Genomic DNA, 25,551 nt, shown 5'->3' on the forward strand with positions numbered 1-25,551 from the left:
TTTTCAAGATTAGGCAAAATACATAAAAAGCATAGAAAACAATCTATTAAGTTAAACCATGAAGCAAATACTTCAATGTAAATATCCATGTTAAAAGTTATAAATGATTGTGTATTTTCCTTAGAAAGCCAGCTAAAATAATTTAGAGTGTATTAACATTCATTTGTAATTATTCGTGGCGTTCTAAAGTGAACGTACCAGATGTCTCTTTCTGCTCCAGAGATTTAGGACTCATGGAAGCACAGTGTAAAAAATCATGTAACAAATGAATAAAGATGAGGACTTAATTTTAAAATGCATTTGGATTTATAAAATGCAACTGACAAATACATTTCTAACTTGTTTTTCTCATATTCTATTCATTTCTATGCTTAGAATTTCATATAATTTTCTGGCATTATGTAAATCATTGTTTAAGAAAATGATCTAATGTTCACAGTAATACATTAGCAAAAAAGTGCATTTCCAGTTATATAGTTAAAATACTTCAATCCTGTGTTGTAATTTTAAAACTGCAAATGTTACCATATTTTATAGCTGTTTTATCAAGGGCTGTGTGCTCCATTGAAGTGAACAGAGGTAGGCATACATATGGGCTGCCATGTAGGTGTTCTCACATTAGCTTAGGAGTACCTTCTTCTTGTGTACTAATGCAGGTAGGCACAGGATGATGACTGAGATAAGAGAGGGAAAGAAAATGTAAAATTTCCACTTAATAGAAGTGAAAACACCCAATCACTGAAAACGGACATATACTTACTGACACAGGAGAGCAAACATGTGCACCAACTTCAGCATGCAGGCAGCCATTCTGTCAAATGAGGGAGCCAATTACACCTGTGGAGGACACCGATGAGACAGACACTCACACAACCTCCTATATACAGATGGGTGGCTGCTTGGTGTATACTCCTGTACTGAGTAGATACAAAGTGCCAGACCTTCTGATACATGTAGTGCACCATGCAAACAAACAACCTATTAATGACACCATAATAGTTCGGCGGGCTACCCTGCACCTTAAAAACTGAATCATATTGGTACTGTCACCCTGGGCTCTCTCGGTGTTTAAAGCCACACTGCATGTGAATAATACATAATAAATGTGAGGTATTAGTTGAATTTTGGCCAAAATACTTGAGCTCACAAGCCAATCGTCAAGGCTCCTTGCGTTTTGTGAGTCCCTACACTAATATAAATGTATCACAGAAAGGAAAATAGAAACACAAACAATCATGGAAAACAGCCATATACTTACTGACACAGATGTACACCCACCTCAGCATGCAGGCAACCATACTGCCAAAAACACCACTCAAAATCGCGGCATTTTTTCCGCAATTTTGAGATGCATTTTTAAATACATGTCACGGTGTTTGATAGCGCTTTTTAACGCACCCCATCATTGTGATGTGTAAAAAGGTGCGTTAAAAGGCACTAAAATGCACAAAAATAGATCGGACAGCGCTAAAAAATCGTGGCGTTAGAAACCCGTTTGAGCACAGTAATCTGCTAATAGTAAAAAGGACTCTGTTACAGCTCCCACAGGGATTGTCCTCCAAGTCCCGAAAGGGATTGCTTCCCAATCTGCTTAGAAATATAGATCCCTTAGATCTTAAAAAAATTGGCCAGACACAACTGATATATGTAAACCTAGATCTAGCACATTTAGAAGATAAGTCTTTTTTTTCTGTGTCTAAAACTAACTATAAATAAAGAACAAAACTACAAATAAACTTTCCCTTCTCTATGCATACATTATAATAGCCCACCTTTGGATTTTATTGTCCTTTAGAAAACGTTAACTTGATTTCCTAAAAAGGTTGAGTTTCAAACAGTTAATTGCCTAATAGAAAGCCATGGAAAAGACGCAAATATTCTCATTGTTGTATGAACAGACAAAACAGTCAAGGACAAGAACAATGAAGTCAATCTTAAAGCTTCCTCTGCTCAATGGGAGTAAAAATCGGTTTAGTTCTTTTCAACCACCCTTTATTCTTCTTGGTCAACTGAGCCAAAAATACTTATTTGTTATTACAATCCAAAATAATTCAAATACGTCAGAAGACAGCAGCAATTGTGATATGGAGGTACTTTATTATTCTGGTGTCTTGTTGGAGCAAATTTAATTTTTGTCTAGTAACATACTGCCTGCGGAAATGATTTGAAAGGAACTGCAGATCTGTTTTTTTTTTAACTGAGAAAACTTATTTTAATAGAAGCTTGGAAATATGCCCACTGAAATGCCACAAGCAGTATAGTCAAGTAATGAAAAGGACACTGAATCGCTGCTTTTCCCTCTGAATGATACATTATTCAGTAGATGACAAAATGGATTCCTTTTTACTTTGAGTTTGTATTAAAAAATGCATGTGGCTAATTAATTTTCTCCATGTATTTGTTTGTAAGCACCATTCATGAAATAGGTGTATGGATATCATATGTTTCCTGCCAGAATTGAAATGACAGCAAACAGTCACAGAGACGGAAGGCAATTTAAGTTGCATAGAGCTCATAAATTTAGTACTGTCCACAAGGAATTGTACTGTAGATACACAAAATGCAGAAAACGCTTCAATACCTTCCTCACAATTCACTAGAATCACTGATGTATGCCGTACAAATTCGTAAAAATGCAAGCTGTGTGCTTATTGGTTTACATGGTGTAAAACACACACAGAGTGATTCAAAACTCAGGGCCACCTGGAAAATGTTCTGAATTGAAAGTAGGAGACTTTGCAGAACACTTAGACGGTTGGGGGAAGATTTTTTGGAACAATAGTGGTGCCATCTTGGATTCAGCCCAAAAAAACTCAAAGGGAAGAAGGTCGTGGGATACATGAATTAAGGGTAGGATCTCATCAAAATTTGATGGATGCAGTCATTTTTTCATTACCTTCAACCTTTTTCAAGTTATGGATGATGTCATGTTGAGTATTAATAAAATTACGTTGAATGATGAGGTATGAAAAACACTAATCACATGTCTTTTCAGGTACCTGAAAAATCTGATAACAATCCAGGACGGAACTGAGATCATCCTGAGGGTAAGTTCAAGCGAGGTGGCCGAGGCTTTCAATCAAGAATACCCATGGAGACAGCCATTGAGTGCATGAACTGTCAGGAAACCGATTCAGACATTCAGGGAAATTGGTAATGTCCAGGACAATCCGAGAACTGGAGAACTTGACTCATACCATGCTCTAATGGTGCCTTTATGTGGACTTTTTGTGATTACAGCTTGCAAAGCTGTCAACACCTGAGGATCTAAAACACTGCTCAGTCCACCAGTTCTCTGTTTGTCCTGGTCACTACCAGTTTCCCTGAACTTCTAAATCCGTTTCCTGTCAGTTTGGGTACTTGCTGTTTGGAGAACCTGTCATCACTCCTGATGTGTCTGTTTTATGAATTACGTGTTTTCTCCATGAAATAATTCTGGAAGGAGCATCTTTTCCTAGACCTCTGTGTTGTGTCATTTCTCTGTTATTCCTGATGTTTATGAATAAATTGACAACTGGGTGGTATTAGTTAAGGGATGTCCTTACACAGTCTGACTTAGTCGATACTGTCCAATCAGAGCTGACAATGTAAGGAAATACATCTTTGACAAGAAGAATGATAACATATATTTGCCAATTTATTCATCAATTTCTAGAAGAGGAACAGCACATATAGAGGTATGAGAAAATATTCTCCAGAATTGTTCTTTTATTGGAAATACAAGCATTTACTGAAACAGATATCTAAGGAGTGGTGACTAATCCTCTTTAAGGGGCGTGTTGCTGCCCACTCTCACACTGCCCAATCAGAGTTGCCACTATCAGGCTGTGTAAGACACACCCCTTTCATAAGGGAAATTGCAACACCCAGTTGTCAATTTATTCAGACATTTCTGGAAGGAATAACAGATGAATGCTGCAACATAGAGTTCTAAGAAATGATGACCAGAATCATTATTTCATGAAGAATACAAGTAGTAACTTTAGCAGACATGTCAAGAGAGGTGACAGGCCTGCTTTAAATCTAGTTTTTGTATAAAACATTTTTTTTCATTTGATTTTTTTTATTTCTCCATTTCAGTTTCCACTTTGACCACTAAGCCTAATAATCTAACTGTTCACCCCCTCAACTTTTTGTACAGAAGAATCTTTACTCCCCCTAAGTTACTGACTAACACATCCACCATTGCTGCAATTTCCTCTGCTGAACAATATCAGATAGATAAATTCTGGGTATTTATGTAAGCATAACTGTGAAAAAAAACCTGAGCCCTGGAGGCCTTGCTTCACAAATTCTCCAAAATGTTCTCACCACTTTTGCTGAAAATATTTAAAGTGTACCTAGCTTTTCAGGCAACTTATACTCCTCTAATAGCCTGAGTATGAGTATGTCTCATAACTCTCGTAATATATGTTCATTAAAAAAAAATAAAAAAATATATATATACAGTATATATATATATATATATATATATATATATATTTTACCACTGAAGTGCAGCCCCTCTGCAATCCACTGCCTGTCGCCAGGTATTTAGCTTCCCAAGAAATTGGGACATTTATGATTTTTCTTAGCTGTGTGAGAGGGTCTGTCTTCACAAGATTAGCTTCCCTGCACCCACTTCTCTTAGATCTGCAGTCAATATGTACACAACCTCTGCCTCATGTTTTATTTACCTAACCTAGTATGTGCACTTATCCTTATGTTGTAGGCATTAGATGTGTCTCCACTTTGCTGTTGGCAAAACAGCATAATGGATTGATCTGTATTAGCTGCTTTACTAGCTCTTGTGTGTTTGCATGGTCACAGCATATACAGAGATCATGTGTGTTTGCATGGTAACAGCATATGCAGAGATCTCTATATATGCTGTGAGCATGCAGACACACAAGACCCGGTAAAACAGCTAATGAAGATTAGTACAGTAAGAATTATGCTGGAGACGCATCTAATGTTTACAAGATAAGTGCACATAGCAGGTTAAAGGGGTTGTACCAGAATTGCAGATTATCCTCAATCCACAGGATAAGGGATAACTTGCTGATTGATGGGGGTCTCAGTGCTGAGACCTCCGTCTATCTCAAGAATGGCCGACCTTTCTCCCCCTTTGTCTGCCACTGTGGGGTCATTTCTCCCCTAGCAGTAACGTCAGAATGAGTGGAACGCTGGCCAAACTTGATCGGTTGTCACTCCATTCATTTCAGTGGTGCTGACGAAAATAGCCACGCGCTTGCCGCTCAGCTATCTCCAGCATTTGTATTGAAAATTAATGGAGCTGCAAAGCGCTTGCTTGACCAGCACTTGATTGTCTCCTCCGTACTGCAGGGGGTGCATTTAGCCCGCAGTGAGGAGGACAGGGGACATGAGACCCCCCATTCTCCAGATGGGCAGGGATCTCTGCAGTGAGATCCCCACCGATCAGCAGGGTATCCTCTATCCTGTGGATAGGGGATAACTTGCAAGTCTGGTGCAACCCTTTTAACTGAATAAAACATCAGGAGAAGCAGAGATTATGTACACAGTGACTTCAGATCTGAGAGCTGTGTGAATGCAGGGAAGAAGATTTTGTAAAGACATTCCCTCCCCATAGATAGCAAACATCTTAAATGTCACAATTGCTAGGGAAGCTGATTGTCTGACGACAAGTAGTGGATTTAGTAAAAGTATATTACAAAATTCATGAGACACACATAGTCTATTAAATCAGCATAGGTTATCCAAAAAGTTAGGTATGCTTTAGCCCTTTCCAATCCACTGTCTGACATCTGAAGACATTCTGATTGAAGGCTGTACAGCTCTGGTGTTGGAAGATGTCCGGCAGGGTATTCTTACTGTATATTACTGGTCGCTCTGTTGTTGGGGGCCTCTCTAGCATGTCCCATACCGCAGTACTGGCTCTAGCCAGCAGATGGCGCTATTGTATAATGGCAGTAAGAGAAAGCCCCCTAGGAAATCCTGAATCCAAAATTGGATTGCAAAGGGTTAATAATATCAGTGAGAGCACTCTGCTTTTTTATTTTTGATGAACATACAAATTGCAGCTAGAATAAATATTCCATATTACAATTTTTAGAATAGTACAAGACATATGGTGCATGCAAACAATAACAGCATCAATATTGAGTAGCATGTTTAAGATAGATGGTGTTGGGAAAAAGAAGTCCATGTATAAGTAACTCTTTTATGCTCAATGTATTATTTATAGGTGTAGGAGACCGGTAATCCAGATATTAAAGAATTAATTTAGAATAATATTTAATTTAAAAAACTTGAAAATGACGGCATGTTAAACCTAATAAATAATACACATTTTATCACTCTTACAGAGCATTTTTCTCACTTCACTGGGGGGTTACATCAGGACTTTCCGTTACAGCTGCCGATAACAGCATTGTGACGGAACCTCTAACAGAAAGAAAATGAACCATTAACTTGCATTAGTGAAACAAACACCACGTTGGTGCCCTTTCTACATGGGTTCCGTTTGTTTCTTTTATATTTAGTGAATAGAATACTGTAGTCGACTCTTATTCTATACTCCAAATACTATATACTGGAAACGAAGGGAAACCTCGTCAGAAGGACACCAAAGCCGTGTCCATTTCACTAGTGACGGTAAAGGGTTGTAGTCTTTTCTGTTTGGAGGGGTTCTATCACAATGCTATTTTCGGCAACTGTGATGGAACCCCATGAAGTAATCCCACATCACAATGAAAAACTCTGTAGGAATGTTCCCTTACTGGAATTAGAATGTCTCTCATCAGGCTGCCCCCGATCAGTCGAGGGTTGGTTGTTCGCATCTTTTGTGCTGCTGAAAAAGTCATCATTGTCAACAGCACACTCCCGTCACATCCTCCACTGCAATGATTGTCTATGGGGGACAAAGAATCGCATTAATGATCATCTGCCCCACATAGTGTAAAACGTTAGGGATCCTGTCAGAGAAAAGCAGGTTCAGAGTAATAGCAAAGAGCTGATCCCAAGTCTTTCTTCTCTGAAGGACCAACAGCATGTCTTGAATTTATTAATTCAGGTTACTTCAGGATATGCTATTTAATGCTCCATTTTGATGCAACAACAATGTCATCTCCTCTCTTCTGTTTGGGGGATATATGGGTAACTATGCAGGGAAACACTATGAAGGAACTGCAGCCTCTTCATTCTTTCAATCAGCAGGGTCCCGAAAGTCTGGCTGACACCGATCACCAGGTGATGACAACTCTTAACACTGTCCATGATAGGGATACCCTTGTAATGCACAACATCATTTTTAAAGTTGAAACTTGCTTTTGACAATCTTATATATATGATATATTATTACACATAACATCATAAATAATCTAATTAGACATTATTTACCTAATAGCTTCGTACCTTAAATAATTCTTTGTGGTTGTGCTTTAACTAATAATCCAGATCTGCAAAGCATTTTCTGTCAGTTGTCTATACACACTAGGTTATTCAGTCTAGAAATCAATATATGTCAGACCCATGATGATATATGACCACAAAATTAATGGTTCTGTAATTGAGTTATTAAAGGTCAACAGCATATGAACTAAAAGCAGCTGTAAGTAAAAGCTTTCTAATTAGCTGAATATAAAACCATCAAGCAGCTGTCAGTGAGAATTCAACAGTTTATATTATGCATTTCAATGAACTTTTAGAGTGTCAAAGGCTTACTAATGTTTTGTTACGCACCTAGAAATCTGGCATCAGCTCACAGAAAGGACTCAAAGAGACTTCGCTCACAACTGCACTGAAAAATAACAAAAATACATGGCAAAACTCTATGCACAAAGATTTTTCTCTACTGCATTGCAGGGGTACTAAGAGAACGTGTATGGAAACCCTTGGCATATGACATGCTCCCTATGGATTCTGGCTTGGCTTTCAATTCCCAGTCATTCTTACAAGGCTTGTATAAAGAGTCTAACATTGACTTGCAGGAATGCTGCCTTCTAATAGGTGGCGCTGCGTGGTATTGTTCCATCTCCTTATTTGCATATTACCCAGAGGAGCATGGATTGCCTTATAAGTCTCCTCACTCACTCAACTTCTAGCTGCTCTCTCTAAGGAGAAACTATAGCGTTCCTGACCCACATTCTCCCAAGAAATGAGCTACAAATAGTGTCCTTCAGCTACCTGACTATTGTTGGTCTTATTCGCTGCATGGGTAGAAAACAAATGATTTTCCTTTGACACCCTATTAAATAACAGACCTGAGGAGTTACACAAAGGTCTATGAAAGGTAAAGAAATCTAAAAATCTATCTTTAAAACATTTAAATAAAGTTAATGATTTGAAAAAACAAAGTTACCTAAAAGCCTAGAAAAATTATTTCTTGAGTAGAGCATCTAATTATATAGCACACTGGGCTATTTCATTGATATATACAACTGGGGATTTTCTTGGCATAAATGCAAAACGTGCACCGAAATTTGATGTGAATATAACCTTAGTAAGCAAAAATTTGTAATAAGGTGGAAGCATGCAACGAGAGACTAATTATTCTAGAAACACACGGAAGTGTAAACAATAGAACTGTGTCATTGATCCCGGAACATGGCACTTGGCTACCGGTATTTTACTATAACATCGTTATCCTGTTCATTCACTGGATATTATTAATATTTCTATCGCAGATTTCCTGCACCCAAGTTGAAGGATTACAGCAAAAGGATATTACTTCTCAGTTTCTAAATCAATTGGTATTTTTATTGCTGTTTCTATATCGTAAAATTCATCTGTCATAACACCTAGAGGAAGAATACTTCTCACAGCTTTCTTTATTTGGGGACTATAACACCAATTCATAGTTTTTATTTACATGCACCCTACATAACTGATATGTTAGGTGGATATTAGAGATGAGCGAGCATACTCGTTCAGGCGATTTACTCGAGAGAGCATCGCCTTTTTCAAGTACCTGCTGGCTCATCCGTGAAGATTCGGGGGGGCTGTGGGGGGCGGGGTTGCGGCGCGGGGCGGCGGAGGGGAGCGGGGTAGAGAGTGAGAGAGATCTTTCTCTCCCTCCCGATCCCCTCCGCAACCCCCCCGAATCTTTAGGGACGAGCCAGCAGGTACTCGAAGAAGGCGATGCCCTCTCGAGTAAATCGCCTTAACGAGTATGCTCGCTCATCTCTAGTGGATATCCTATGTCCTGGAGACCTGCTGTAATTTACACTTGTTATACAAAACAAAGTTTAGGGTGTAACAAGAAATGTACTTACATAATAAATGCAAGTACATGTCCTGCCACTTAGGGCTCACTCACACAGGAATATGTTAAATACTCATGGAACGTACGTTTTTACTACATATTTCAAACCCCCATAGCCTATAATAAACATATTCTGCACCAAGATAGGATGTGCTGTGGTTTTTTTTTTTACATCTGAATGGCCTAATGTAATGGACTTTTAAGACTGCGCATTAGGCTGGGCTTACATGAGCGTATCTTACAGTATGTGGGTTGCAGGATATATGCGTGTAGTGCACAGCCAGTACACAACGCCCATCGCCATGTACTTACTATCTTGGCATTTATGCGCATGTAATATGCACCAGGATAGAACATGCTGAGATTTTTCTTACACGCATAATGTACACAACTTGACTACTTCTGCAATATTGGTACAGTATATTGCGCATGCAAAACCCACGCGCATAATACACAATTACCAAACGCTCGTGTGAGACAGTTCTTATGCATGTGAAAAATACCTGCGTAACTTGGCTGCAGCGTTGGGAGTACATGGATAGTCTGATATAGGTAATATTACAACCCATCTACTTGATTCAGTAGGGTCTTGTGTGGCGCAGAGTGTTAAGGCAGCAGAAATGTAGTCCCAAACTCTCACTCATGAGCTGAAGGGTCAGATAGTCCTAAGCTCTTGCTCACGACCTGAAGGGTCAGGTCCCTGCTTGGGTCAGGTAGCCGGCTCAGGGTTGACTCAGCCTTCCATCCTTCCAAGGTCGGTAAAACAAGTACCCAGGTTGCTGACTGGGGAAGGCAATGGCAAACCACCCCGCTAAAACAGTCTGCCAAGAAAACATCACATTGTGACGTCACCCTAGGAATTAGTCATGACTTGGTGCTACTTCATTCAGTACTCCACTTCCAGTATAAGGCATCGGTAGTCTATTATTTTAAAAGTGATCAGAGAACATGTCAGGGTGCATTCAGGGTGAGACACACGAAAATACAACCCATTACTTGTAATGCGTGTATTTACATGGGTGTTTTTTCTCACAGCATGTAAATACACCCATGTCATGACATGGGCCCATCCTTATCGGGATGATTACTCCACTTATAGGCCGGTTTCCTCTCTTGGTGTAGTCCAGGGTCAGATGTTGTATGACAATGTATTTGCATATTGCATTCCTGTCTTGTCTAATAAAATGATCACATGTTTTGTATATCCAACTTTTGCCTATTTAGATCCAGATATTTACTGTCCAGTTAGGGGTAATTTCCATGCATATTGAGGGTATTTGTTCTGCATGGTAATAACAAACAGTTCATTGCAAAAGCCATATATACATTTATGCAGGCAAGGTGAATAAGCCCTGCAGTGAACATAACCCTCGGCTTTGGGTTTCCTTGCTTTGGGGTGCACCAAGGCCCAATTCCAATTATTAAGACAAATTGATTCAGTTTGTACTTCTGAACCCAGATGGTGGTGTCCTCCTTCAAGATCTTAATTCCTTACCTATGCATAATGTTTGGGACACTGTGGGTGACTACTGGGTTATTGTAGTGTGCACTACTTTTTTTTTTCTTTTTGTAGGTGACTATTCTTACATGATCAATGTTTGTATTGTTAATCAGTTTTTTATTGAAACGTTTCAACAAAAAAATGGAGGTTTACCTAGATTGGGGTTTGTTATGCCATTCTAAATAAGCAGTGCACTGGAGTGAAGCACAACAGGATGCATGGATGGACCAAGATTCCTCAATCTGAAAACTATGCTAGCTATGAGCTGGCTCAGATTTAAACTATGTTTTCACCAGTTTCTGGCATTAATCATAGAAAATCTGACAGGTCATGAGTGGTCATGCCCCTACCTCTAAGCCTTACACACTTAAGTTTTTAAACTTTTTTGTCATTTTTTTGCACAGGATGTGCATCTTTTCCCACTAGAAAACTGCAGGAAATTAGGTGTTAACTATTCCTCAAAATGTACAGTCTTTCCTGAAAGTAAGACCTACCCCAAAAGTAAGCCCTGCCCTGGTTTTCAGGGGAGGCTTGAAATATAAGCCCCTCTCCCCCCGAAAATAAAGCTTAGCTAATGTACATTAAAAAAACCATCAGTACTCACCTTGCCCATGGCGTCTGAGTCCCTCGCGATAGTCCCCAGCGCTGCGGCAAGCTGCCGTGTCCTCCGCACTGAGATATCCTTTTCTTTCTGGTGACGGGGCTTTGAATACCCTGCCTCCAGCAAAGCGAGTGCTGTGATTGGATCAAGCGCCAGCAAATCAGAGCTGGCGCTCGATCATTCACAGCAATTTGTGCACCCATTCAGGCGGCTCAGCACATGTACGCTAAGCCTGGATTGCCGTCGAGCAGGGGCACACAGTTTAGCTCTGCTAAACTGCCTTCCCCCTTTTCGCCCCCTAACCGACTCTTCACAAGGGAAGGGAGCAGGATGGATCGGGAGCTATTGTGCCCCCTCCCCACCCCTTGTTAGCTGCCAGCAATGGGATGGGGCAGGAGCTTAGCAATTAGCTCCTGCCCTGTCCCACCCCCTCACATTGCAAACAGTCAGCAAGGGGAGGAGAGAAGGAGGGAAGAGGGTGGGTGTTTAGCAGACACGCTGCTAAACTCCCCCCCACCTCCCTTTCCAGGCAGCTGTCATAGGCTCCCATAGGAGTCTGTGGCAGCGGCCGTATTCTGGCCAGGAAGCTTGCGCCTGAACTATCCTTCCTGGCTGGTGTAAAAGCGCCCGGCCGAAATGCGCTTCTATGTGCTATTTTGGCTGACTAGTTGCTTATACCCGGCGGAAAATCGCCTGTCTGATCTGATGCATTGGAATCCAATGCATCAGATGGTAGTCGTGTACAGCCAATATACGGTCGTGTGAATAAAGCCTAAAGCACAACCAGAGGCCTTATTATAGTTGCACTTCAGGAATAAGTAAATGCTGTTCCTTTCCAAGCAGTTTCTGTAATTATAAGTTTGGGCAAGTGTGATTATCAATTCAGCCACAATAAACAATATTAGAAAACAATCTAACAAAAATGTACAACTTTACGCATTGCATATTGAAAAAATGTAGGGTGAAGTCAATAAAAAGGGGGCTGAATTATTGAACATGGTTATTTGAAAAAAATCCTAAACTTCAGAAGACCCATTAATTTTATATAATACAACTGTAGAAACTCTTCCTGGATTCACAGGATGCAAGGTCTTGTATTCAATTAAGGTTAGGTCCATATTCTATGGCAGTTCTGTTTTGTGTTCAATTAAACACAGTTAAAATTTAACATGAAACTTGGCAACATCCCACAGCTTCATTTTCTAAAGAAGACGAACAGACTCATTCATTAACTGCCTCTGACTAGAGTGATATAAAATGTGACTCTTGAATCCAGCTGATTTCCAAGGAAATGTTCAACGTTACAAGATTTAGTGGCTTTCATCCAATTGCAAAATTCCTGCAGGAACAAAAGCATTCATTGCTAAACAAGAACATGAAAGCTGAGACCTATTGTACTTTCCCGACAGTAAGAGCTTTTCATCAGAAATGTGTTCTATCTAGCTTCGTATTACATCTTTAGATGACTTGTACTATGGAATCCCTCTTTAATCTCACAATGCACCATAAATATATAGTTAGCACACTGGAGAAAGGGTTGCTTTTTTTTTAACATTTTTTGAAGATTACCCATATAAATAAGAATTGTAGCCAGCATGAGTTTATAACTGTACTTTATTCATACTTACTTTACCACCATATATCTGTATATTGTTTATTATGTATACCAGTATTATGCTATGTGAAGCACAATGGAAGCTGGTGGCCATTAATTTAATTAATAATAACAATTAGAGATGAGCGAACGTACTCGTCCGAGCTTGATGCTCGGGCGAATATTAGCGTGTTCGGGATGCTCGTTACTCTTAACGAGCACCACGCGATGTTCGGGTTACTTTCAGTTTCCTCTCTGAGACGTTAGCGCGCTTTTCTGGCCAATTGAAAGACAGGGAAGGCATTACAACTTCCCCCTGTGACGTTCAAGCCCTATACCACCCCCCTGCTGTGAGTGGCTGGGGAGATCAGATGTCACCCGAGTATAAAAGTCGGCCCCTGCCGCGGCTCGCCTCAGATGCCTTGTGAGTTGGCTGAGGGAAAGTGCTGCTGGTGCCGGAGCTGCTGTAGGGAGAGCGTTAGGAGTTAGTGTAGGCTTCAAGAACCCCAACGGTCCTTCTTAGGGCCACATCTATCCGTGTGGAGGCTGCTGTTAGCACTGTTGCCCTTTTTTTTTTTTTCAAAATCGGCTGTGCAGAGCATTGCGCCCTGCAGTAATACTACAGGGACAGAAGTGGTGGTTAGGCAGGGAGAGTGTTAGGAGTGAGTGTAGGCTTCAAGAACCCCAACGGTCCTTCTTAGGGCCACATTTAACCGTGTGCAGAACTGTGCAGGCTGCTGTTAGCAGTGTTGCATTTTTTTTATTTTTTTTTAAATCGGCTGTGCAGAGCATTGCGCCCTGCAGTAATACTACAGGGACAGAATTGTGGAGGCAGGGCCAGAAGACATATATTATTGATTGAATATAGTCAGTGGGCCTTTTCTTAAACAAAAAAAGGGAAACATTCTATTTGGCCTGCCTCTGACAGTCCTCAGCGTTCTGGGTACGTGTGTGGTGGGTGCAGAACGTAAACAAAAATCATACGCAGCCAGCTACGTTTAACAGCAGGCTTGCGCCAATTTCTTTCCTGCCTGGGAAAAATCACCGCTCTGCTGTAGTTAATAACTCTGCAACCCTGCAGTTCTGTGACACATTTGCAGGGCCAGAAGACATATATTATTGATTGAATATAGTCAGTGGGCCTTTTCTTTAACAAAAAAAGGGAAACATTCTATTTGGCCTGCCTCTGACAGTCCTCAGCGTTCTGGGTACGTGTGTGGTGGGTGCAGAACGTAAACAAAAATCATACGCAGCCAGCTACGTTTAACAGCAGGCTTGCGCCAATTTATTTCCTGCCTGGGAAAAATCACCGCTCTGCTGTAGTTAATAACTCTGCAACCCTGCAGTTCTGTGACACATTTGCAGGGCCAGAAGACATATTTATTATTGATTGAATATACGCAGTGGGCCTTTTCTTTAACAAAAAAAGGGAAACATTCTATTTGGCCTGCCTCTGACAGTCCTCAGCGTTCTGGGTACGTGTGTGGTGGGTGCAGAACGTAAAGAAATCATACGCAGCCAGCTACGTTTAACAGCAGGCTTGCGCCAATTTCTTTCCTGCCTGGGAAATCAAATCACTGGTAATACAGCATGCTGAGGGGTAGGGGTAGGCCTAGAGGACGTGGACGCGGCCGAGGGCGCGGAGGGCCAAGTGAGGGTGTGGGCACAGGCCGAACTCCTGATCCAGGTGTATCGCAGCCGACTGCTGCGCGATTACGAGAGAGGCACGTTTCTGGCGTCCCCACATTCATCGCACAATTAATGGGTCCACGCGGGAGACCTTTATTAGAAAATGAGCAGTGTGAGCAGGTCCTGTCGTGGATGGCAGAAAGTGCTTCGAGCAACCTATCGTCCACCCACAGTTCTGCGCCGTCCACTGCTGCAAATCCGAATCCTCTGTCTGCTGCTCCTCCTTCCTCCCAGCCTCCTCACTCCACTACAATGACACATGCTCAGGAGCGGGAACACTCCCAGGAACTGTTCTCGGGCCCCTGCTCAGATTGGGCAGCAGTGGTTCCTCTACCACCAGAGGAGTTTATCGTCACTGATGCCCAACCATTGGAAAGTTCCCGGGGTCCAGGGGATGAGGCTGGGGACTTCCGGCAACTGTCTCAAGACCTTTCAGTGGGTGAGGAGGATGATGACGATGAGACACAGTTGTCTATCGGTGAGGTAGTAGTAAGGGCAGTAAGTCCGAGGGAGGAGCGCACAGAGGATTCGGAGGAAGAGCAGCAGGACGATGAGGTGACTGACCCCACCTGGTTTGCAACGCCTACTCAGGACAGGTCTTCAGAGGGGGAGGCAAGGGCAGCAGCAGGGCAGGTTGCAAGAGGCACTGCGGTGGCCAGGGGTAGAGGCAGGGCCAGACCGAATAATCCACCAACTGTTTCCCAAAGCGCACCCTCGCGCCATGCCACCCTGCAGAGGCCAAGGTGCTCTAAGGTCTGGCAGTTTTTCACAGAGACGCCTGACGACCGACGAACAGTGGTGTGCAACCTTTGTCGCGCCAAGATCAGCCGGGGAGCCACCACCAACAGCCTCACCACCACCAGCATGCGCAGACATATGATGGCGAAGCACCCCACAAGGTGGGACGAAGGCCGTTCACCGCCTCCGGTTTGCACCGCTGCCTCTCCCCCTGTGCCCCAACCTGCCACTGAGATCCAACCCCGCTCTGAGGACACTGGCACTACCGTCTCCTGGCCTGCACCCACACCCTCACCTCCGCTGTCCTCGGCCCAATCCAGCAATGTCTCGCACCGCACCGTCCAGCCGTCGCTAGCGCAAGTGTTTGAGCGCAAGCGCAAGTACGCCGCCACGCACCCGCACGCTCAAGCGTTAACCGTCCACATAGCCAAATTTATCAGCCTTGAGATGCTGCCGTATAGGGTTGTGGAAACGGAGTCATTCAAAAGTATGATGGCGGCGGCGGCCCCGCGCTACTCAGTTTCCAGTCGCCACTACTTTTCCCGATGTGCCGTTCCAGCCCTGCACGACCACATCTCCCGCAACATTGTACGCGCCCTCACCAACGCGGTTACTGCCAAGGTCCACTTAACAACGGACACGTGGACAAGCACAGGCGGGCAGGGCCACTACATCTCCCTGACGGCACATTGGGTGAATTTAGTGGAGGCTGGGACAGAGTCAGAGCCTGGGACCGCTCACGTCCTACCCACCCCCAGAATTGCGGGCCCCAGCTCGGTGGTGGTATCTGCGGCGGTGTATGCTTCCTCCACTAAACCACCCTCCTCCTCCTCCTCCTCCAACGCAACCTCTGTCTCGCAATCAAGATGTGTCAGCAGCAGCAGCGCGTCGCCAGCAGTCGGTGTCGCGCGTCGTGGCAGCACAGCGGTGGGCAAGCGTCAGCAGGCCGTGCTGAAACTACTCAGCTTAGGAGAGAAGAGGCACACGGCCCATGAACTGCTGCAGGGTCTGACAGAGCAGACCGACCGCTGGCTTGCACCGCTGAGCCTCCAACCGGGCATGGTCGTGTGTGACAATGGCCGTAACCTGGTGGCGGCTCTGCAGCTCGGCAGCCTCACGCACGTGCCATGCCTGGCCCACGTCTTTAATTTGGTGGTTCAGCGCTTTCTGAAAAGCTACCCACGCTTGTCAGACCTGCTCGGAAAGGTGCGCCGGCTCTGCGCACATTTCCGCAAGTCCCACACGGACGCTGCCACCCTGCGGACCCTGCAACATCAGTTTAATCTGCCAGTGCACCGACTGCTGTGCGACGTGCCCACACGGTGGAACTCTACGCTCCACATGTTGGCCAGGCTCTATGAGCAGCGTAGAGCTATAGTGGAATACCAACTCCAACATGGGCGGCGCAGTGGGAGTCAGCCTCCTCAATTCTTTACAGAAGAGTGGGCCTGGTTGGCAGCCATCTGCCAGGTCCTTCGAAACTTTGAGCAGTCTACCCAGGTGGTGAGCGGCGATGCTGCAATCATTAGCATCACCATTCCTCTGCTATGCATCTTGAGAAGTTCCCTGCAAAGCATAATGGCAGACGCTTTGCGCTCGGAAATAGAGCCGGGGGAAGACAGTATGTCGCTGGATAGTCAGAGCACCCTCCTGTCTATATCTCAGCGCGTTCAGGAGGAGGAGGAGGAGCATGAGGAGGATGAGGAGGAGGGGGAAGAGACAGCTTGGCCCACTGCTGACGGTACCCATGCTGCTTGCCTGTCATCCTTTCAGCGTGTATGGCCTGAGGAGGAGGAGGAGGAGGAGGAGGAGGATCCTGAAAGTGATCTTCCTAGTGAAGACAGCCATGTGTTGCGTACAGGTACCCTGGCACACATGGCTGACTTCATGTTAGGATGCCTTTCTCGTGACCCTCGCGTTGCACGCATTCTGGCCACTACGGATTACTGGGTGTACACACTGCTCGACCCACGGTATAAGGAGAACCTTTCCACTCTCATTCCCGAAGAGGAAAGGGGTTCGAGAGTGTTGCTATACCACAGGACCCTGGCGGACAAGCTTATGGTAAAATTCCCATCCGACAGCGCTAGTGGCAGAAGGCGCACTTCCGAGGGCCAGGTAGCAGGGGAGGTGCAGAGATCGAGCAGCATGTACAGCACAGGCAATACAACAGTCTTTAAGGCCCTGGACAGCTTTATGGCTCCCCAGCAAGACTGTGTCACCGCTCCCCAGTCAAGGCTGAGTCGGCGGGTGTCGAAGCTGGACACGTGGCGTGAACTCGCGCTGTATGCCCTGGAGGTGCTTGCTTGTCCTGCGGCTAGCGTCCTGTCAGAGAGGGTGTTTAGTGCGGCTGGGGAAATCATCACAGATAAGCGTACCCGCCTGTCAACCGACAGTGCCGACAGGCTAACACTCATCAAGATGAACAAAGCCTGGATTTCCCCAGACTTCTCTTCTCCACCAGCTGACAGCAGCGATACCTAAGCAATACGTAGGCTGCACCCGTGGATGGAAGCATCGTTCTCTCTCACCATCCAAAACGGGGACATTTCTGCTTCATCAATCTGTGTATAATATTCCTCCTCCTCCTCCTCCTGCTCCTCCTCCTGAAACCTCACGTAATGACGCCGAACGGGCAATTTTTCTTAGGGCCACAAGGCTCACTCATATAATTTTTCTTAAAATTTTTTATACGTTTCAATGCTCTTAAAAGCGTTGAAACTTTAACTTGAACCAGTTTTTCGTTAAACTGGGCTGCCTCCAGGCCTAGTTACCACTTAAGCCACATTAACCAAAGCGATTAATGGGTTTCACCTGCCCTCTTGGTTGGCCATGGCCAATTTTTCTGATGTACATTAGTACTGTTGATACAGCAATTTTTGTGGGCCCTCGCCTACAGTGTAATCAAATGAATTTTTAGCCCACCTGCATTACAGCTGACGTTACATCCGCTGTGTTGGGCAATGCAATGGGATATTTTTATGTACCGCCGGTGGCTTCCTGGCACCCACCCATGCTGTGGGTCCACAGAGAATTATAAATGCATCTGTTTCCACTTCTAAAGAACCCCAGTCAGACTGGGGCATGCAGTGTGGGCCGAAGACCACCTGCATTAAGCACAACATTACTACCTCAGCTGTATTGGGCAATGCAATGGGATATTTTTATGTACCGCCGGTGGCTTCCTGGCACCCACCCATGCTGTCGGTCCACAGGGACTTGTAAATGCATCTGTTTCCACTTCTAAAGAACCCCAGTCAGACTGGGGCATGCAGTGTGGGCCGAAGCCCACCTGCATTAAGCACAACATTACTACCTCAGCTGTGTTGGGCAATGCAATGGGATATTTTTATGTACCGCCGGTGGGTTCCAGGGAGCCACCCATGCTGTCGGTCCACAGGGACTTGTAAATGCATCTGTTTCCACTTGTAAAGAACCCCAGTCTGACTGGGGCATGCAGTGTGGGCCGAAGCCCACCTGCATTAAGCACAACATTACTACCTCAGCTGTGTTGGGCAATGCAATGGGATATTTTTATGTACCGCCGGTGGGTTCCAGGGAGCCACCCATGCTGTCGGTCCACAGGGACTTGTAAATGCATCTGTTTCCACTTCTAAAGAACCCCAGTCAGACTGGGGCATGCAGTGTGGGCCGAAGCCCACCTGCATTAAGCACAACATTACTACCTCAGCTGTGTTGGGCAATGCAATGGGATATTTTTATGTACCGCCGGTGGCTTCCTGGCACCCACCCATGCTGTGGGTCCACAGGGACTTCACAATAGGGAGTTGTACCTGCCTGTGTCTATGAATTAAAAACCGCGGTCTGACTGGGGCATGCAGACACCTTGACAGAATGAATAGTGTGTGGCACATAGGTTCCCCATTGCTATGCCCACGTGTGCAGCTCCTGATGGCGGTGGCACAGGATTATATTTCTCATTGCTTCTGTACAGCATTGTGGGCTATCGCCCCTCCCCTTTTAAAGAGGGTCGCTGCCTAGCCGTGCCAACCCTCTGCAGTGTGTGCCTGCGGTTCCTCGTCATGGCAGAAGGCACTTATAAATAGACATGAGGGTGGTGTGGCATGAGGGCAGCTGAAGGCTGCGCTGGGACACTTTTGTGTGCGCTGTGGACACTGGGTCGTGCGGGGGGGTTGGGCAGCATGTAACCCAGGAGAAGTGGCAGCGGAGTGTCATGCAGGCAGTGATTGTGCTTTGTTGGAGGTAGTGTGGTACTTAGTTAAGGTATCCATTGCTAATTAGGGCTTTTCAGAAGTAAAAGTTGTTGGGAGGGGGGGGGGGGCACTCTTGCCGGTATTGTGGCTTAATAGTGGGACCTGTGAACTTGAGATGCAGCCCAACATGTAGCCCCTCGCCTGCCCTATCCGTTGCTGTGTCGTTCCCATTACTTTCTTGAATTGCCCAGATTTTCACACATGAAAACCTTAGCGAGCATCGGCGAAATACAAAAATGCTCGGGTCGCCCATTGACTTCAATGGGGTTCGTTACTCGAAACGAACCCTCGAGCATCGCGATAATTTCGTCCCGAGTAACGAGCACCCGAGCATTTTGGTGCTCGCTCATCTCTAATAACAATTCTATATACTTGTTTCCAATATGGGTCTCAGCAAGCTGTTAGAATGTTCCAAAAGTTCACTCTGAATGTGACTCACAGCACACTTCAGGATTTTTAAGCCAGTACAAAGATGACTATTAAGTCCATGGGATGCACGCCACAATTTCAGGGTCAGAGCCTCCAGAGACCCCAATGTACCTGTGTTCCACTTTCTCACCAAAGGAATGGCAGCATCCAGGGCGTGGTATAATATAATAATTTATTCCTCCAAAGTCCTGCTACGTTTCGACCCTCTTGGGGTCTTTGTCAAGCATAAAGACAACATGTTGTTGAATGTTCCAAAAGGACTTTTGCAGAAAAGTTTACCCCAGGCTCTTGTTTGCCCTACACAGGAATGGATGCTCCATATACCCTTAGCCCCTGAACTTCAGCATGATAGTTGTTAGATGGGCAATCATTAACCCTTTCCAATCCAATTTGTATCCTGGTTTTCCTAGGGGGCTTACTCTTTTTCTGCCATTAGACAACAGCACTATATGCTTTCTAAAGCCAGTACTGCATGAGATGACACATTGGATAGGCTCCAACAGCAGAGAAGCTGGCAATATACAGTAAGAGAACCCCAACGGATGTCTTCCAACATTGAAGCTGTACAGCCTTAAATCATAATGTCTTCAGAGGTCAGACAGTGGATTGGAAAGGGTTAATATTCTTTTCACTGGCTGCACCATCCTTTTACTCCACTCCTTTTCAATGCTGAGAACATAGCTACATTTCCTCACCAATGTACTTAAAGGGGTTGTCCCGCGAAACAAAGTGGGGGTATACACTTCTGTATGGCCATATTAATGCACTTTGTAATGTACATTGTGCATTAATTATGAGCCATACAGAAGTTATTCACTTACCTGTTCCGTTGCTAGCGTCCTCGTCTCCATGGTGCCGTCTAATTTTCAGCGTCTAATCGCCCGATGGTGCACCGTGGGTGAAGATCCCGGCGGCCATCTTACTTAGGTAAGTAAGAAGTCACCGGAGCGCGGGGATTCGGGTAAGTACTGGCCAGTTTTTTTTTTTTATTCCTGCATCGGGTTTGTCTCGCGCCGAACGGGGGGGGGGGGGGGCTATTGAAAAAAAAACAACCCCGTTTCGGCGCGGGACAACCCCTTTAAGGAACATACATATAGCATGCTGGTGGCATTATCAGTCACTCCCACTAATATATTTAAAAGCAGCGTATTTTGTTACCCATAAATTGTCCCGTCCCCCCCCCCCCCTTCAAGATGCCCTAGACAACTTGCTTAGGCTCATTTTAGATGAGTCGATTCTTGTTTGCATGAACCGGTGACATCACGGCTAGTTGAAACTCTCTCATGCAGCTTGTTTAGTCAGGGAAATTCATCGTTGACTCGTTCAACGAGAATCATTCAGTATTGTTCAGTCTTTAGTGAATGTGAAAGACTGAAGATCAGTATTTAAACAGAACAAGAAGTGAACGAGCCGACGATGATTTTTATGTCCGCATAAAATGTACAGTGAGAGAGAAACGCTCGATTCTCGTTCGCTGTTCAGTCATTGGCTTGTGTTTAGACTGAACGATTAACATTTTGAAAGATAATCGTTCCATCTAAAAACACCTTTACTCTCTTGTTGCTAATATTGTATAAAGGAGAACATTTACATTTAAAGTGTCACTAAGCATTTTAAACACTTCTGGACATGTAATAAGTGTTTGCTGAGCCCCCAAACGATCACTAAAATAAACTGAGCTCAAGTGGCTGTTTACAGTTTTGCTCGCAGTGAAATATTGTCTCCACAGAAAGTCTATGGAGTCCATGTACCACTTACCAATAAGAGTTGAACGGGCTGTTACACTTCAGATTACCTCTTGTACTATATGTGGTACAAGAAACCATTGCAGAGATTGATAACGTTCCAACATTATTTCTATAAATGAAGCTCTGTGAAGGTTCTGCCTACTTGAGGAACAAGGTGCATCAAAATGACGCCGTGCTTTGGAGCATTTTAAAGAAACAATAAAGTATATTCAGTACTATTTGTACACCAGTTTTCTGTCATTTGAAATTCACAACAAAATTGTCACTTTTTGCAGTTTTAGGTAGAGCCCTTGTCAGATGCCACTGGTCTATTAGGAGGTGCAAATGCTGTTCTAAATAACTATGTCCTATTATATGTAAAACAATGTTACATGTAATGCAGCTGAGGGAATGCTGCATGATACAATCAAGGATTGGAGGGGATGGTTAATGGCTCTTTGTCCCTTCCAACCCATGTTACAGGTATGTCACACAACCAACCAGAACTCTACTGAGCACTGACAAGAGGCAAGAACCCTAAAACTGCCTATGGAGAAGATTCTTGCTTGACTTATATCCTTGCCAACGTTGCAAGGAATTTTAGAAGGTTGAACACTGACTTATGGGGAAGCTACCTTCCAATAGGTGGTGCTACAGAAGCAATCTTCCATTAGCACAAAAGACAGTCAAAGAACACCAAAGAGAAAACTCCGGAGTTGAAATCAATGGAAATGAATGGCTGTGTATTACACTTCTGACCACCAATGTGAACGTCCAGTCCCGCTGAACTGACAGTGGCCCGAGTGATCAGCTGATCGGCAAAGATACCAAGCAGCTTAGCAACTAGCTCCCACCCTGTGCCCTCCCCCATATTGCAAACAGCCGGCAAGGGGTGGAGAGGAGGAGGGAAGGGGGTGGGAGTTTAGCAAATATGCTGCTAAACTCCCTCCCATCTCCCTTCTCCGGCAGCTACCATAGGCTCCCAAAGGAGTCTATGGAAGCTACTGCCATATTCCAGCCAGAGCATAGTTCCTGAACTATCTTTCCTGGCCGGCGTAAAAGTGCCCGGCCGAAATGTGCACTGTCTGCGCTATCGTGGCCACTCAGGCGCTTTTACACCACAGGAATACGCCCATCTGAACAGATGCATTGTAAACCAAAGCATCAGATGGGCAGCGTATATCTGCCAGCTGTGAAAGTGCGGCCGATATATGCTCGTGTGAATGAAGCCTAAAGGTGTAGTCAAAACCACACCTAAAACATCAACAGCAAAAACACGGCTTTGATGCAGTGGTGGCTTTAACCATGACTGCATCAGAAACTGCAGTAAGGCTAGGTTCACACAGAGCGGGTTTGCCGCGGTTTTTCTGCGGTTTTTCCATTGCGGGTTTGCTGCAGAAGAACAGCTTCTGTGGCAAAACAGCTTCAGGCCTTAGTCAGACGGGCGTTTTTTCGCGCGATTTGCGGATCGCATGACGGATGCGCATGCGCAAATCGCGTGAATGGGGGTGAAAAATCGCGGGAAAAATCTGCACCTAGCCGCGTTAATCGTCGCAGCAAAACGCCCGTCTGACCGGAGAAAAATCGCCGTGCGCATCAAAATGCGCATGAAACTTAGACTGGCCGGCGAAAAAAACGCAGCTAGCTGCAGTAAATGATTTTGGTGCGCACATAAAACGCTGAACGCAGATAGGCGCGATCTGCGAATCGTCGTGTCCTATAATTTATCGCATATCAGCATAAAAAGCGGACATGTGACCGATACCATAGCGAACCATTGGTTCTATATATGCGCAAATCGCATGCGCATGCGCAAATCGCGCGAAATAACGCCCGTCTGACTAAGGCCTCAAAGGTTCTTTTTGGTCTGCAAATTTTTTTGCGTATTTTGGGCGCTTTTTCGGCTTGGAAAATCTGCAAGTGTTTTTTTCTGCAGTGCTTTTTTACTTTTGCAGCGTATTTAAGAGTGGATTTTGCTGCATCCATGGAGGCTATGGGCAAAATAGGGCTGCAAAATAATCCAAAAGAATTCACATGCTGCATATTCTAAAACCACGCCGCAGCTGCATTTCCGCACGGCGGTAGTGTGGAACAATTCCGCCTTGTAAGAACAGCTTTTGGCCAAACACATTTGCACTGCATTGTACTGCAAAAACAGCAGTTTTGCCACAGTGTGGATATGCAACGGCAAACAACAGCAAAACTGCAGCAAATCCGCACCGTGTGAATCCAGCCTAAAAATAATGTATGCATTTCTCCTGCTATGGTTTGGTCCACACCTCAACCGCACAATTTGAATACAGCCTGATACATTGATTTAGATTTATATACATAAAATCAGAAAACGTCATTAACTAAAAAATTCAAATCATGTTCTGGCAAGAGAGGGCTTTTCTATCTGAAATCATGATATACTTCCTAAACTGTAATGAGTTAAAAGTAAATCCAATTTTGGTTTAGCCCAGCCTTTCAAACTGGAAATCATGTTTAACCCCAGAAGGACCAAGCTCCGGGTATTTACCAATGCTTGCTCTTGGGCTTTAAAACCCTTTGCAATCCTATGTTGAATTCAGGGTTTCCAAGGGGGGTTTCTCTTTCTGCCATTACACAATGGCGCCACCTGCTGCGAACATGGTGAGGCCCCCGACAACAGAGCGGCCAGTAATATACAGTAAGAATACTCTGCCGGACGTCTTCCGACATCAGAAGCTGTACAACCTTCAATCAGAATGCCTTTAGACATCAGACAGTGGATGGGAAAGGGTTAATCCCAGCTGATAGCAGAAGTACGGTGCGAGATTAAAGCTCCTTTTCCTGCAATCAAGCAGAAGCAGGTCAGGTCCTCAGCTGTCAGACACAGCCGAGGACCTGGAGGAGAAGGGAGAAGCGGTCTTCAAATGCTTCTGTCTTTTTGTTTCCAGGCTACATAGCACTCCATGAGCGCTATGTACTAAAAGGTGAAAACTGAAGTGTTAGTTCCGCTATGCGACCCAGCGATCATGTGACCACTGGGTGCTCTCTGTGCCCTAGCAGACCCTAATTAGCATTATTAGTAACTATTGTCGCTACAGGGGGATGTTTTTCCCTGTAACTGGAACTCCACAGTTCAAACGTGTAAAATCCTAAAAAAAAGTGTCTGGTCCTTTAGGACTAAAACACTCTTGTCCCTAGGGGTTGATCCAGGGAACAGTCTGATTGCCATTAGGGAGTCGGGAAGGAATTTTTTCCCCAAAAGGGCTAATTGGCTTCTGCTCTTGGGTTTTTTTTTTCCTTCCTCTGGATCAACAAAACAGGAGGCTAGACAGGCTGGACTAGATGGACATTGTCTTCATTCAGCCTTACGAACTATGTTACTATGTTACTAAGGGTTTAAATATGTAACTTTTGCTTTCAGCACAGGTGAAAAAAGGTGCTGCATTGGTGACCATGATCCTGATTGTTCTTTCACTGTTAATACACAGCTCGCTATATTCCTACTGTCACTATATATTGCCTGACAGACGTTCCAACACGGCAGCCAAGCTCTCTAGAAATAAGGTACCTCTGCGCTCTCCATAAATATATCCCTTTTCTTCACCCTGCATGTTTTCTCCCAAGCAGATGGAGTTTGCAAATGCGATGTAGAAGCTCCCTGATATGGCACCTGCAACAAGGTAGCTGGCAATGGAAACTCTCTGCAGCAGATGAGCAATGCATCAAGCTGACACTTCTGAAATTGAGAGAAATCCAGCACTGCTATTAGTTCAGAATTGACAGAAAGCACTGGAGCCCAGGTATGACCCTCTACAGTCCGAGAAGTCTTCATGGAAGAACT

At 44.5% G+C, this 25,551-nt stretch overlaps 1 long non-coding RNA gene across 1 annotated transcript in view; it reads right to left on the reverse strand.

Moving 5' to 3' along the window:
• Window positions 1-411: 411 nt before the first annotated feature.
• LOC136612035 (uncharacterized) overlaps window positions 412-25,551 on the reverse strand; it is a 49,449-nt gene continuing 24,309 nt past the window's right edge. Inside the window, exons 2-3 of the long non-coding RNA XR_010790340.1 lie at window positions 761-837; window positions 412-674 (exon numbers count right to left, since the gene is read on the reverse strand). This is a non-coding gene — a long non-coding RNA (uncharacterized lncRNA). The remainder of the gene's footprint in view (window positions 675-760; window positions 838-25,551) is intronic.

The sequence above is a fragment of the Eleutherodactylus coqui genome, chromosome 2 (genome assembly GCF_035609145.1).
Source record: "Eleutherodactylus coqui strain aEleCoq1 chromosome 2, aEleCoq1.hap1, whole genome shotgun sequence".
In the NCBI taxonomy this organism is placed as follows: domain Eukaryota; kingdom Metazoa; phylum Chordata; class Amphibia; order Anura; family Eleutherodactylidae; genus Eleutherodactylus; species Eleutherodactylus coqui.